Raw genomic sequence first — 6,215 nt, forward strand, 5'->3', positions numbered from 1 at the left:
AAATTCAAAGGAAGAGAAGCAGCAGGTTCTGGGGAGAGCAGAGGGTGCTCTGAGACAACTGAAAGCCCCAGGCTGGGCTGGTGGGAGAGCAGAGGGTGCTCTGAGACAACCGAAAGCCCCAGGCTGGGCTGGTGGGAGAGCAGAGGGTACGGCACAGCTTTTATCTGGCTTCTCATACAGTTAAGTAGACATCTTTTTTTTTTTTTTTTTTTTTTTTTAAGGTAGCAGTTTGCTGGACATTCGCCAATGAGAAATGAAAGTTTATTAGAACGAGAAGGCTTTCTAGTTTATTTCCAAAGCTTGGGAACAATCCAGATATCCATCAACAAAGGCATTTCCTAACAGGATACATTGTTGCCAACTGCGCTACATTCAGATAGTGAAACATGAAAGGAAAATGGAAAAAGACTGAAATATTGATAAATATTGGCTGAACCTCAGTAACAGAGGCAGGAGGGAGAAGCCCATTTGGTTCCACTTACATGCATTTCCAGAATAAAAGTGCACGCAGGATGGCAGCTGGCACCGGATCACTGGTTCCTTCTGGCCCATTTGATGGCAGGTTGATTAAGGGAGGAGGGATGGATACCAGTTTGCATTTTTGCTTGATATGTTTACCAGACAAGGTCTCTGTTTACCAAAACCATTAGAACTATACAAATCTTATCTGTCTCTTCCACTGTATGAAAAACTTAACCCTAATTCAAACAATATTTGAATTGACCCAATGCAATTCATGGTCCTTGTTTGGGTACAATTGGGGAAAACCCATCAATTGCTAATGGCACCTTCATGCTCATGAAGCAGTTTGAAAAATAGGAGTACTGAGGAAACAGCTGATGGTATCCAAGAAATATTGTCTGTGTGAGGCAGAGTGGTTAGTTCAGCAATGGTATTAGTATTTAAGAAGGATCTTTGTCTCCTGTGGATGTCCACCACAGTCTTTCTGTTTGCTTATTTTGAGACAGAGTCTGTGTAGCCCACACTGGCCTCAAACTCCAGGCCTCTTGCATTGTTCTCCAGAGTGCTGGGATTCTGGGCTTGCTCCATCATGCCTGGGTATCACGTAGTATTTGTGAAGGCAGAGAGATGTTATCTGAAGCTTTCTTCAATAAAACAAGAGTGGGCATGAATGATGTCTGTTACTGCATCTTGGGAGGTACAGCCAACGGGATGGAGTTCATTTTGTGACTGTCTACTTCTGTGTACCTTGGGTTTTCTTAGGAGGAAAAACAAAAGCTTTAAAATGAAGTGCTACAGCTCTTAACATTAGAAACATGGTGGGTGTGATGACGTATACCTGAAATCTAGGACGAGACCCTAAATTGAAGGCCTGCCTGGGCTATGTAGCCACACCCCATTTACAAAAAATAAATGCCCCCAACAAACCCCCAAACCTCCAATCAAACAAAAACTAAACAACAGCAGTTAAACTTCGCTAGGAAGGGGTCCAATGGCTGGGGGCAGGGAGAGGCCCATAGCACCCCTGAGTGCATGGAGTCTTTCTCACCTCCTTCCTGATCCGGTAATCCCTGTTTCCTGGCCTCCTCAATTATATGGCTTTGTGTTTATAAAATGAAAACAAACAAACAAAACAGGCAAGGTGTAATAATGCAGCAGGAGGGAGCATCTCAGCTGGCCCCGCCAAGGTGTCCTTCCCAAGGAATTAGCCATGTGATAGACCTAATAGGAAGAAGGTTTGTTTATTGTAAGGACGGGAAGGGGACCTGGAGACGGGTTAGAGGCAGAGAAAGGAAGGGAACAGTGAAGAACAGAGAGGAGGAAGAGGGGAAAAGTCGGCTGGGGATACGTGGGGTATGGGGAGGGGAGAGGGAGAGAAGGAAGAGGGGATGTGGGAGGCATGGAGCAGTATTTGCTAGGCTCCTGGATTTACCTGGAGGGCAGAATCGCAAGCTGTCGCTAGAGGCGTAGTCTAGAGAAACTGCTAACACATAGAGCTTAAATTTCAATTCAGGACAAGGCCTGGTGTCAGGTTCCCCAGCTAAATCAATTCAGCATCACATAACCTGTAAAAAAGGAATTTGTATTAAACTCAAAAAGTGGTGGATACCTAGCCTTTCAAACAAAAACACAGCTTTCTGGAATCTCCTGGCAGTTTTCCCTTTACTTAGGCTCCACCCTCTGCCCAGTCCACAGACCAATGCTGTGGCTTATGAGGCCTGGGAGCACGATGGCTCGGACCACAGCGTCACCTGGCGGCCACTTAGGGGCACAACACTATAGGTGCAACGCGGAAAGTCGGGCGCAGGAGCTCGGAGATCTGAGCTGGTGTAGAGCCCAGCTCCGCCCTGCCTGCCTGGGACCCCCGCTAAAGATAAGTCTCCCGGGTAGGGGCCGCTTAAGCGACAGCGGGAGGCCGGCAGCTTCAAGTCCCCACCTAGCGTTAATGCCTGGACACTGCACTGTTCAGTGATGCATTGGGAGACCTGTGCCAAAGAGGGGAGTGCAGGCCTCTCCTACCCTGCTTGGGACCACGCAAAACAAAACAAACAAACAAAAAAACACAACCTAGCCTCAGGGCTGCTGGAACAGAATACTAGAACATAACCGCCGTAGGTTGAAAAAACTCAAAATGAAGTGGAATCACGTTCTGTCTCACACATTATGAAACAAATGCTTTCAAAACTTTGCGGCTCAATATCGCAACGACTGGCGTTGATTAACTTACTCCCCCCCCCCCCCAACAGTAATAGCATAGAAAATGTCAGCTCGCAAAATAAAATCAATTTGGAAGCATGGCTTATCTGCGCAATTAGCCGCTCCGTGATTGGGATGCTTGGTGTCTAGTAAGGGGGGCAGCGAGCTAAAGAGGAGTAAGAACTTGGCGTGTCCAAGGCAGGCTGCCTGCCTGGGGGATCGGTCAGGATTTACAGAGCCAGCGGCCTGAGAGGTGAGCTTTAAAAGTGTTCTAAGTGTTGCTGCCATCTAGGGGAGAATCGCTGCAGGAGACGTTCTTTTAACTGAAACTGCAGGCAAGTAGGACGTGACAGGGAGGACCTGCCTCAGGCCTGGCACCCTGCTGAGAGTTACAGGCTCCTCCCAACATTCCCAGCCAACCTTTATCCCAGTACTCTTACTACTCCAGAGGCCCAAAGGTGCAATCATAGGGAGAGATCATCCTCGGGGGCTACCTGAGAACAGGGCCTTCTTAATTGGAGCCCAAATGTCTAGGTGTGTTGTTTGCCTGGTGATGCTTTTATTTTACAAAGGAAAGCATAAAATCCTAGAGAACCTAAAACTATTTCTGTAATCATACTCCTGTTTTGGCAGTAGAATATAAATCTACTATGTGTCTGCAGATGGAGACCTCCAAAATTGAAGTTATGCTGTGTCTAAGAGGCTTTTTCTTCTCCCCTTATGGAGTTTCGTTTGTGGTTGAAGGCCTTCCACTCTCTTTCTCTCTCCCTTTCTCTCCCCCCCCCCTCTCTTTCTTTCCCTCCCTCCCTCCCTCTTGCTGCCTGCCTTCCTGCCTTCTACAGATACCTTAACTCCTATCTATGATATTTTATCACACGTGGAAGCAGTAACCATGGGGTGGTCCGCATAAGATGACTCTAAAAGCTGAGCAGAGTCCCTGATAGACCAGAAATGGTAATCTGGGATACAGGTGCCACCTGAGGACTGAGCATGAACATCCAGCCAGACAGACAAGTTTCCTGCAGCTGCCCAGCCTCAGGCACCATCCACAGTCCACAGATGGAATTCAACCTTCAGGGAGTGGAGAGGTTTGGCCCATACCATACAGATGTTTTTTTCAGCAGAGCAGGTGACCTGCAGGTCTTTCTGAAATTCATTGGCCCCAGAGATGCTCTCTGGAACCTCCATAGGCCGAGTCCACAGTGTGGCCTCATCTAAGAGCGTTCATAGACCTAAGCGAACCAGGGTCTGTTCTTTTTCACCTCTCACAGGAGCTGTGCCCAGTGCTCAGTGAGAGCCCAGATGGACTCCACTTCTGTGGTGCACTTGAAATTAAATCTTATCTGCAAGGAACAGGTATAGATTTTTATTGTCACTATTTTCTTTTTTTTTTACAAAAAGGCACAGTAATGGTTTACATCAGGTTTGTGTATCAGCAGACATTGTAAGAAATGCAGGATGATTTAAAGTATATAGAAGGATGTTGGCAGGCTTTACACAGGTACCACACTTACAAGAAACTCGTCTCTAGCCCCAAGAAAAGAAAACTGACCTATTTAGAAATAATTAAGCCAACTGTAACAGCCTTATTTCTTCAAAGATACTAACACCAAAAATAGTCATATTCTAAAGTATTGGGAGTCAGGATTACAACATCCAGGGGACACAATCCCATCTGTAACAATCATTCTATCTCAAACCTTCAAAGTTAGTATTTTTGTTGTTGTTATCCATGAAATCTTTGCCTCCTGTGGGTCCTCAGGGATACCCACATCTTCAGATGCTTCTCCTAGTACCCGTTAGGCTCCAGACAAGCCCCGATTTGTCTTTTCCTTCTTGCCATTTTTCAGAAGGCACTCAGCTTTATGAATGCCCTTAAGTTTTTGCTTGTGTGAAGGTAAGTGTGTTGGTGAGCACTTGAAGTTTGTTTCATGAATGTAGGCAGACACCTTTTCTCAAAGTGCACCCCAGGAATGCTCCACCCTAGCCCAATGACCTTGGGCAACACTGTATAGTGTAGGTCCAGACCAAAGAATTACCACATGATACCTACAGGTATGCAGTCTCCAGGAAGGCATGCAATGAGGAAAGAGGTTATTGGATCTGATCTTTCTTAAGTTTACTTAGCCACGGAGGGTAGTTTCCTGTTCTGCACACTAGCCTCATAGGGACTGACAGAAGAGAATGGCTCTGCAAAGATGCAGGAGATGCCTTTGGTTTGCATAGGGCTTTGGACAATGTTGTTGTTGTTGTTGTTGTTGTTGTTGTTGTTGTTGTTGTTGTTTTAATACAGGGTCTCTCTGTGCAGCCCTGGCTGTCCTGAAACTTGCTCTGTAGACCAGGTTGGCCTCAAACTCACAGAGATCCACCTGCCTCTGCCTCCTGAGTGCTGGGTTTAAAGGTGTGCATCACCACTGTCTGGCCTTAATCAGGCATATTTTAATAAAAAGGAATACACTGTGCGTGCTTATAAAAACAACATACTGGGGGGTTGGTGGCACAAACCTTTAATCCCAGCACTGGGAAAGCAGAGGCAAGTGGATCTCTATTTGTTTGAGGCTAGCCTGATCTACAGATCAAGTTTCAGGACAGTCGTGACTACACAGAGAAACCCCATCTTGAATAAAACAAACAAACAAACAAAACAAACAAACAAACAAGCAAACAGAAACAAAACCCATTTGTTCTGTGTATGCCGATTAGCTTGCAAGCCATGGTGTGCTGTGGAGGTCAGAGGACAACTTTCCAGTCAGTTCTTCTCTACCCTGTAGGTTGCTGCCATCTAACTTCATCAAGCTTAGCGGCTTGAGCCGTTTCTCCAGCTCTCCACTCTGAGGTCTTCTGGAAGAAGTTTTAAAAATTGACTTCCTACAGTTCTCCTGGTAGATGGTGATTCCTCTTTTCTCCCTACATACACTCTGTCTCTAGAGAGAGGTATTTAAACAGAGGCTGGTGAATTATGATGTGTATGCATAGTTAACACACACAATCATTCTCAGCTATTTTCTCATTTTCCTGCCTCAAGATCCTTTCTAGTCAATTTTTAAAAATCAAAGATAATGAATGAAGTCAGAGTGTAAACTTTTCATAACCATAACAGAGAGCTGAGATAACTGACCTGCCAAGAGTAAAGGTTTATACTAACTCACACTTTTCATTTCATAACCAAATGACTTTTTGAAGGTATCTGTATTGACCTAGGACACCCCAAACCAAGTTTCACCACAAAGATTTATTTGCCCCAGAGGCACAAAGGGCAGGAAATAATCGACAAAGATGGGAGATAGAGGAGGAGGGAGATGGGAAAGGAAACAAGGGAGGGGGGAAGGGATATTAGTCCCAGAGCAGACAAAGGACTGCCCCTGGATAGAGGAGACAGCAATGGCCCATAGTCAAATGGTCGTTTATAATATAAAGGTAAAAAGAGAAACCCTGTGTAAGGATGAGGTGTTAAATTCTAATTGAGCATGCTGATTAGGTGAGCCAAAGGGGGGGCTTTTGATTGTTGGGCTTCAATACTTTGACAGCTAGATAGATCTTTGGTAGTCAGCCTCAGA

At 45.6% G+C, this 6,215-nt stretch overlaps 1 long non-coding RNA gene across 1 annotated transcript; it reads right to left on the reverse strand.

Moving 5' to 3' along the window:
* Positions 1–278: 278 nt before the first annotated feature.
* On the reverse strand, positions 279–2,158 carry LOC143436391 (uncharacterized). The gene is made up of 3 exons (XR_013106467.1): positions 1,895–2,158; positions 1,511–1,683; positions 279–1,219 (listed from the first exon to the last, which is right to left on the reverse strand). It is a non-coding gene; the product is annotated as an uncharacterized LOC143436391 (long non-coding RNA).
* Positions 2,159–6,215: the final 4,057 nt, after the last annotated feature.

Source organism: Arvicanthis niloticus, chromosome 1 (genome assembly GCF_011762505.2).
Source record: "Arvicanthis niloticus isolate mArvNil1 chromosome 1, mArvNil1.pat.X, whole genome shotgun sequence".
Classification (NCBI taxonomy): domain Eukaryota; kingdom Metazoa; phylum Chordata; class Mammalia; order Rodentia; family Muridae; genus Arvicanthis; species Arvicanthis niloticus.